The sequence below is a fragment of the Notamacropus eugenii genome, chromosome 5, assembly GCF_028372415.1.
Source record: "Notamacropus eugenii isolate mMacEug1 chromosome 5, mMacEug1.pri_v2, whole genome shotgun sequence".
In the NCBI taxonomy this organism is placed as follows: domain Eukaryota; kingdom Metazoa; phylum Chordata; class Mammalia; order Diprotodontia; family Macropodidae; genus Notamacropus; species Notamacropus eugenii.
The window spans coordinates 30,152,794-30,162,466 of record NC_092876.1 but is presented as its reverse complement, the minus strand read 5'-3'; the positions used below and the strand labels follow the sequence as shown (position 1 = coordinate 30,162,466).

The 9,673-nt window shown below is 40.9% G+C and overlaps 1 pseudogene; it reads left to right on the top strand.

Annotated features, from left to right (window-relative positions):
- The first annotated feature begins 3,622 nt into the window (after positions 1-3,622).
- On the top strand, positions 3,623-4,826 carry LOC140507447 (serine hydroxymethyltransferase, cytosolic pseudogene; annotated as a pseudogene).
- Positions 4,827-9,673: the final 4,847 nt, after the last annotated feature.

Genomic DNA, 9,673 nt, shown 5'->3' with positions numbered 1-9,673 from the left:
CTGGGGTTTGGGCAGATGTTAACCCAGGACTGGGGTCCAGATAGGGCTGTTCCTGACTTTTATGCTTGGGCCAGGGGGTGGAGATTGTCACCTGGCACTGATCCCAATTCTCCTATGCAACATTCTCAATCCTAACCCATTCCTCTCCTGAGACCCAGAACTGGCCAAAGCTGAAGGCCACACAGGGAGAGGGATTAAGTGCAGTGGAGGCTCAGAGACTTGAGGATCCCAGGGAGTAACAGTAGAAATGGGCAAGGTTTAAAGTCCAGAAATGAAGTTGTGGGTCTCAGAACACAATGGTGGCAGTTTGGGAAGGATTTAGTAATAGAGCTTGGAGGACAGGGCATCTTGGGACTTGCAGATGAAACTGATAGACCTTTCATTGGCTGTGACCTTACTAAGTCCCTCCCTCTCTGGACCATCCATTTCTTCTTTGTGTGAGGAAGGAGCTGTATCAGATGAACTCTAAAACCCCCTCCCCCGCAGTGGGATATTGTCTGTACCATTCTGTGGAGCATGGGATCTTGCACCTATCATTACCAAGTATTCCTTTAAACATAATATTCATGACAAATCAAGAACTGATCCAAACATGAGACAAATAAGTCTCTAACAGACTTCTCTTGCATTGGACTGAAGGACACACTTAGGTATCTTGCTGCTACCTGAAGATTGGTGCCCAACTAGGAATCCTTAGACCAGAAATATGGCATCAAGAGTCAGTGGAAAGAAGCATAATCTTAACCTCTGACAAGTCCCCCAAAACATGCTGACATGGCCACTGAAAGACAATGATATAGAGGGATATGCAATCATCCAGAAGGAAAATAATGACCAGGAGGCTGAGTTGGAACTAGTTGCTTCAGAGGGTTTTGCAAGTTGAGCAGTTCTTTTTTTTTTTTTTTCATTTTTTTTTTATTTAGCTTTTAACATTCATTTTCACAAAATTTTGGGTTACAAATTTTCTCCCCTTTTCTCCCCTCCCCCCCCAAACGCCAAGCATTCTAATTGCCCCTATGACCAATCTGCTCTCTCTTCTATCATCCCTCTCTGCCCTTGTCTCTGTCTTCTCTTTTGTCCTGTAGGGCCAGATAGCTTTCTATACCCCTTTACCTGTATTTCTTATTTCCTAGTGGTAAGAACGTTACAGTTGATCCTAACACTTTGAGTTCCAACTTCTTTAGCTCCCTCCCTCTCCACCCCTTCCCTTTGGAAGGCAAGCAATTCAATATAGGCCAAATCTGTGTAGTTTTGCAAATGACTTCCATAATAGTTGTGTTGTATAGGACTAACTATATTTCCCTCCATCCTATCCTGTCCCCCATTACTTCTATTCTCTTTTGATCCTATCCCTCCCCATGAGTGTTGACCTCAAATTGCACTCTCCTCCCCATGCCCTCCCTTCTATCATCCCCCCCCACTCTGCTTATCCCCTTATCCTCCACTTTCCTGTATTGTAAGATAGGTTTTCATACCAAAATGAGTAGGCATTTTATTCTTTCCTTTAGTGGAATGTGATGAGAGTAGACTTCATGTTTTTCTCTCACCTCCCCTCTTTATCCCTCCACTAATGAGTCTTTTGCTTGCCTCTTTTATGAGAGATAATTTGCCCCATTCAATTCTCCCTTTCTCCTCCCAATATCTTTCTCTTTCACTGCTTGATTTCGTTTTTTTTTAAGATATGATCCCATCCTCTTCAATTCACTCTGTGCACTCTGTCTCTATGTGTGTGTGCGTGTGTGCATGTGTGTGTGTGTAATCCCATCCAGTACCCAGATACTGAAATGTTTCAAGAGTTACAAATATTGTCTTTCCATGTAGGAATGTAAACAGTTCAACTTTAGTAAGTCCCTTATGACTTCTCTTTGCTGTTCACCTTTTCATGCTTCTCTTCATTCTTGTGTTTGGAAGTCAAATTTTCTTTTCAGCTCTGGTCTTTTCATCAAGAATGCTTGAAAATCCTCTATTTCATTGAAAGACCAATTTTTCCCCTGAAGTATTACACTCAGTTTTGCTGGGTAGGTGATTCTTGGTTTTAGTCCTAGTTCCTTTGACTTCTGGAATATCCTATTCCATGCCCTTCGATCCCTTAATGTAGAAGCTGCTAGATCTTGTGTTATCCTGATTGTATTTCCACAATACTTGAATTGTTTCTTTCTAGCTGCTTGCAATATTTTCTCTTTCACCTGGGAGTTCTGGAATTTGGCCACAATGTTCCTAGGAGTTTCTCTTTTTGGATCTCTTTCATGCGGTGTTCTGTGGATTCCTTGAATATTTATTTTGCCCTCTGGTTCTAGAATCTCAGGCCAGTTTTCATTGATAATTTCATGAAAGATGATGTCTAGGCTCTTCTTTTGATCATGGCTTTCAGGTAGTCCCATAATTTTTAAATTGTCTCTCCTGGATCTATTTTCAAGGTCAGTTGTTTTTCCAATGAGATATTTCACATTATCTTCCATTTTTCCATTCCTCTGGCTTTGTTCTGTGATTTCTTGCTTTCTCATAAAGTCCTTAGCCTCTATCTGTGCCATTCTAATTTTGAAAGAACTATTTTCTTCAGTGAGCTTTTGAATCTCCTTTTCCATTTGGCTAATTCTGCTTTTGAAAGCATTCTTCTCCTCATTGGCTTTTTGAACCTCTTTTGCCAATTGAGTTAGGCTAGTTTTCAAGGTGTTATTTTCTTCAACATTTTTTTGGGTCTCCTTTAGCAGGGAGCTGATTTGCTGTTCATGCTTTGACTTCATGTCTCTCGTTTCTCTTCCCAGCTTTTCCTCCACCTCTCTAACTTGATTTTCAAAATTCTTTTTGAGCTCTTCCATGGCCTGAGCCCATTGAGTGGGCTGGGACACAGAAGCCTTGATTTCTGTGTCTTTGCCTGATGGTAAGCATTGTTCTTCCTCATCAGAAAGGAAGGGAGGAAATGCCTGTTCACCAAGAAAGTAACCTTCTATAGTCTTATTTCTTTTCCCTTTTCTGGGCATTTTCCCAGCCAGTGACTTGACCTCTGAATATTTTCCTCACACCCACCTCACCTCCTGATCCTCCCAGCCAGTGTTTGGGGTCTGAGATTCAAATGCTGCTTCCAGCCTCAGGGCTTTTGGCGGGGGCAGGGCTGCTATTCAGTGTGAGATTAAATTCAGATGCTCAGGTGAGGGCAGGGCTGCCTCTCAGGCTCAGTTCCCTCAGGGAGTTTATGCACAGACCTTCAACAATGGATCCAGGCTCCTGCCTGCTTGGAGAGCCCTGGTCTGCCGCTGCCCCTCAGCTTCTGTCTCCCGAGGGGGCCCGAGCCATGGGGGCACCCCACTCCCCCCTCGACCCGCTAAAGGGACTCTCTCACCGACACCCGTCACCTGTGGGTGGAGGTACTTGTGCGGCCGCTGGAGATCCCGTCCCTGAAGCCCGCTCGGATCTGTTCCTCTCAGTGCCACGGCCACGGCAGGGCTGTACTCAGCTCCCAGTCCTGGCGCCCAGTCCGCAGCACGAAGGACCTTTTACGAGAGGTTTGCAGGTCTCTCCAGAACAGAAATCTCCCTCGCTCCAATGTTCTGTGGCCTCTGGGTGCAGAATTCGCCGTGAGTTACTTCTTTGTAGTTGTTCTATGGGTTGTGGGTTCGGAGCTATGTGTATGTGCGTCTTTCTACTACGCCATCTTGGCTCCACCCCCGAGCAGTTCTTTTAAACAACTCATACTCAGAAGGATCTCCAGGCCAGAAGTATTATGGTGGTGCCCAATTTCTGGATAAATCAGAGATTCTGTGTCAGAAGAGAGCTCTGCAGATCTATGACCTGGACCCCCAAAGTTGGCAGGTCGATCTTCAGCCATACTCAGGATCTCCTGTGAGTTTGGCAGTATACACAGTCCTGGTGGAACCATCTGGGAGGTCTCATCTAGACCTGCCTGATGAGCACTTCACCCACAGGTTCATGAGAGATAAGAAGAAAGTCTCTGCCACTTCCATCTTTTTTTGAGTCCATGGTAAACCCAAATATTAGCTATAATGACTATGACAAACTAGAAGAAAATACCCACTTCTTTCAAGCAAAGCTGATCACTGCAGGAATCAGCTGCTATTCCAAGAATTAGCTGCTATGCCTGCACGTAGAAGATTTCAGATGACAATAGAGCATGTCTTAGAGCTGACATGGCCCGTATTAGTGAGCTAGTAGCAGCTGAGTCATCACTACCATACGGTGATCACCACAACGCACAGAACCTTTCAAGATTGGCAGGCTGACATGATCTTCTACAAGCAAGGAGTAAGCAGTGTGGACTCTAAGACAGGCAAAGAGATGATACACAATCTGAACTACAGGGAATGCCTCACAACCATGCCATTGCAGAACTTGCTGAAGCTCTGATTTAAGACTTCACAGAAGTAGGTGGCTGCCAATGGCAAGGCCCTTTCAGCAGCCATGATGAAACTGGGTTGCCATAGTAACAAGTGATTCATGTGGACCTATACCACAAGAGCATGAATGGAGGAAGAGCTGAGCAGGTGCTAGAAGCTTGTTCTATTACTTGTAAAAACACCTGCCTAAGAGACAAAGATGCATTAAGACCTAGAGGACTGAGACTAGGAGTCCCAGCTCTGACCTACTGAGGACTACTAGAAAAATATCTCCACAAGGTAGCTCACTTTATTCATGAAGGAATAGAATTGATCCTGTAGATTCGGAAAGACCTTGGTTCCCAGGCCACCTTGAAAGAATTTGAGGAGAAACTGTCAGGGGGTGCAAAGTATCAAGGTACTATCAAGGCCATCAGAGACAAAGTGGAGCGCTTTGCAGCTGTTTTTCCTCTAAGATCCCTTATATTAAAATGAGACTGAATACTGTCAACAGTGTCTTCATTTCAGAAATATTTAGCCTAAAGGATACCCTAGTGCGGAAAGCCCACTTTGAAAAAAAGAAAAATAGAAGAATGTTTAAATGGAAGAAGCTTAGCGGAGTTAGAAGGTTAGGGGTTATTTGGGGATAAGTCTTTTTAATGACTTTTTCTAACATCTTTATGTTATAATAATTACCATTTGGTAGTCACTGAGAACTTGGGCTTGTAGCCCTCCAGAGGATCGTGTACAAACCATAAATCTCAGTTTTAAAGGTTCATTATTAGTTATTTGAGGGATACTTAACTAATTAGTGAATTTATTTAGTCTCACTTTCTTATCTAATTTTTACATATGACTAGTGTACCCTATAGCCATTCAGTGTATGTAATTTAAAAGTATTACTTATATAATTGTACTTAACCTTCTCTGCAGTGGTCAACTGGCAAGCTCTTAACTTGTTGAAGCAATTCAGAAAATACCCGTGCTCATAGCTTGTAAAAGTTATTCAATCTCAGTATGATATTGTTCTGTAGAATGCCATAAGAACTGAATCATGTCCATTTTAGTTGTGGAGGAAAAGATTGTGAAACTTCAGCTAAGAAGTAGCTGAATTGTAAGCCTGGCAAGTTTTGTGTCTGCTACAGCATTATGTCAAGGATGCTCAAACTACCTTATAAATCCTATCTTTTACCCTCAATGCTTTGGAGAGGTACATAGCAAATGTGACCCTGGTTTCTAGAGGAATGGATCACCTATGAGCAATCACTTCCTAAGTCGTGGTACTTGCAATGACAGTCTTCTATTCTAGTATGAGATGTTGGCCTGTTCCCTACAATCAGGGTACCTGAAGCTGATACCTTCCCAAAGAAACTATTTTTCAAATGCCTAAGTGCAAAATTGTAATAACCATATTTAATAAGCACAATAAAATTAATCACAGAATGTAATGAGAATTATAGCTTTAAAAATCCAACCAAGTTTGGATTTCAAAAGTATCTGAATTTAAATAAATTAATTTTAATAATAAAAAATAATACATTTCTAGCCCAAATCCTCATATATGAACCATTTATACCTTGATCTAATTAGGGAGTTAAAGGGGGTGCAATTAGTACATTTTAGAATTTGGAGTTGGGATTCTCTGACCTGGGGATCCTCTAAACTCATTTTTGTTCTTTTAAAATTCTAAATGTATTTTTGATGATAGACTTAATAAACAATTATCCACAAACACAAACATTTCTGACAACTTAGTTTTACAGATGAAGCAAGTGAGCGATGAAGTTCAGTGGCAAGGCTGGGATTTGAATCCAGGTCATCTGATTCTCTATCTGGGAAGGTGGCCAGCACTCCCACATTGGGTACCTGCTACATCTTCCTCTGGGCAGCAGCTTGTGGGAGGAGAGAAGGAGCACAGCTAGAAAACAGAAGTAAGCAGATTGTGGTGTTTTTTTAAGGAGATGCAGGGAAGGGCAAGTTAGGCAAGAGTTAAAAACTCATTAGGATTGCATTATTTTTACCTGGGCTGACCTAGGTCTCAAAGCACCTTCCTCTCCTACTCATCTACGAATAACCCTGCTTGCCTCCTCTCTAAAGTCATAGCCTAGCAGAACTCAGGGTTAGGGAGAAGCCTGGGGAATGAGGACAATTTTTCATAAGTCTGCTTTTGGTAAGCAGGAAACAGGATGGGTGTGTCCAAGGACAACCTAGAATGAATTCTAAGGGATTCCAAGCACCATAATTAGATTTTTAGTGAGTATTTACACTTTGGAACAGTAATTGCAATAAATCAGAGTATGTTTTACTGTTTTGTTTATAATCCAGTCTTAAGAAAGTATTCATAATTCAGAGTAAACTTAAAAGTTTATGTGTGTACCACCCCTCCTTCTGCCCTTCCCCCCAACTTAAATATTTACCACCCCATTCCCATATTGCTCAGTGATTGGCTGGTTGTTGTTCTTCCTTCTCAAAGAAGCCTAAAATGACATCCCCATGTTGGGTTCAAGTACAATGTGTCCAGCTGTGGCTAATCAGACCAATATGATCTCAAAAAGCTCCACCAAAGATGGGGCACAAATAGTCCATATGAATATTTGGAGTAGAGATGCGTCTAAATTTGTGAATCTCACTCTTCTTTTGGGCTATTGCAATTCTGCTTTGATTATCAAATACAGTGCCTTTGTGGATACAGGCACACTATGCTGATCAGTCTTGTGCTAGTATTTCCCACATCTCACAATCGATTGCTCAATAAACAAAGCATAGACTCAGCAGGAATGCAGTAGAAGGCTTAGGAAATTAAGTCAACACCAGCCTGGGGGTTTGGTGATTAGACGTTGATTGATTACATAAGTTTGGGGTATGCAAATGTCTTCCATCCATGATCTCATTTGAGCTTCATAAGATCCTACCATGTGAAGAAGTTGAAGAGAGACTGATTGGAGCAAGGCTGATATGTGTATGGGGTGGAAATGGAGAATGGACTGACTTTGTAGATCAGTAACATCAGAAAGAAAACCTGGAGATCAGAGACTGAGGTCTGTCAGGTCTGGAGGAACCATGTGAGAGCTCCTGAGGTCAGGCTTGGATAAGATCTATCCTGGCTCATGAATTGTCTGTAAACCTAATTGACTGTGAGCTCTATGAAATAGGGTTGGATCAAAAGCTACTTAACTCTTCTATTCTGGGAAGGTCATGCCAGAGACTGCTCATGGAACTTGGGGACTCTTTAACCCCATACGTGTCACAACATTGGGCAATGGAGAGAGTGCTGAAGTTAGTCAAAGTCACAGGATCCAACTCTGCCGCTTAATACCAATATGACTTTTGGCAAGTCATTCATTACCTCTGAGCCTCTATTTTCTCTTTTTTAAATATTCGTTTAATATTTTTTCCTCTAATTATATATAAAATAATTTTTAACATCCAATTTTTAAAAAACATTTTGACTTTCAAATTTTCTCCTTCCCTTTCTCCCTTACCCCCTCCCTCAGACAGGAATCAATTTGATATTGATTATATATGTGCAGTCACGCAAAATTTATTTTCATATTGCTCAGGTTGGGAAAGGAGATACAGACAAAAAATAGAAAAAGAATGTTAAAAAAATTCTTACATTGGCATTCAGACTCTATGAGTCCTTTCCCTGGCAGTGAATAGCATATTTTCATCATAAGTCCTTTGGAATTGTCTTGGATAGTTGTATTGCTGAGTAGCAGTCAGACCTCTACGTGTGTCAGTGTAGCCCCAGGAAACACAGAAACACCCCACTAGGTCTCATCACATGCCAGACACCACTACTAGGACCCCAGCTCGGCACCAGGTAGCCTGCAAGATCCCTGTGGACTGTAGCAACACCAGCCACTGTCCATCCCACACTTCAGCATAGCCCCAGAAAAAGGGGTCCCTTGGGGCTTCAGGTAACATCAGTGAAATGTCAGGTAAACATCCAGGGCCTGCAGCCAATGGTGCAAGAAGCCTGAAACAGTGCCCCTTCCACCCCAGGAGCACAGCTCAAATTTTAAGGAAATGAAAAAGGTCCCCCAAAAAGATGACAGAAAACAACAAAAAAGAATATGGCCATAGAAAGTTATTATGGTGACAAGGGAAACCAAAACACAACTCAGAAGAGGACAACAATTTCAAAAAACCTATGGTAAAATCCCAAAGAAAAATGGTAAGTGGTTTCAAACCCAGAAAGAACTCATGAAAGAGCTCGAAAAGGGGCTTAAAGATCATATGAGAGATAGTAGAAAAATGGAAAAGAAATAAGAACAACGCAAGAGATTTATGAAAAAGAATCAATAGCTTGGAAAACTGCTTTAAAAGTAGAATTAGAGAAATGGAAAAGGAGATACAAAAATCCATGGAAGAAAACAGCTCTTAAAGACCACAATTAGTCAAATGGAAAAGAAAGAACAAAAGTTAATTGAGGAAAACAACTTAAAAGTTAGAACTGGGCAAGTAGAAGCTAATGACTCTATAAGACTTCAAGAATCAATGGATCAAATTCAAAAGAATGAAAAAATGGAATGAATCAGGGCAGTTTTCCTTGACAATTTTTTCAAAGATAATATCTGCACTCCTTCTTTATCCATGGCTTTCAGGTAGTTCCATAACTCTTAAATGAGCTCTCTTCAATCTGTTTTCCAGGTCAATTGTTGTTCCAATGAGATAGTGCACACTCTCTTCTATTTTTCTTTCTTTTGATTATATTTTTTCTTGAAGTTTCATGGAGATCTTGGCTTCCACTAATTCAATTTTAATTTTTAAGGAATTATTTTCTTTAGGGAGCTTTGGTACCTCCTTTTCCATTTGGCCAATTCTACTTTTAAAAGGAATTCTTCTCTTCAGTGTTTCTTGTGTCTCCTTTAGCAAGCTGTGGACAATTTTTTTCACGATTTTCTTACATCACTCTAATTTTTTTCCAAATTTTTTTCCTTCACCTCTTTTATTAAGTTTTTAAAATACTTTTTTAGTTTGTCCAGCGGTTTGAGAGGAGGGGATTAAGCCAAATTCACATTTTTCTTTGAGGTTTTGATTGTAGCAATTTTGACTTTGTTGTCTTCTGAGTGTGTATTTTAATTATCCCTGTCACCATAGTAACTTTCTACTATCCGATTCTTTTTTTTTTTTTTTTGCTGTTTGTTAATTTTATCAGTCTATTTATTGACAAAAGTCAATAACTTTAACAATTAACTTTATGTTAATGTTGGGCTCTGCTCTAGGGGTGAAGGGTGAACCATGCCAAGTATATGCTTTTCTTACTGTTGCTCCCAGAGAGAAGTTCTGGGGAGCTATATGTTTTGTGTTCTTTCAAGGTAGCATGATCAAAGGAGAGG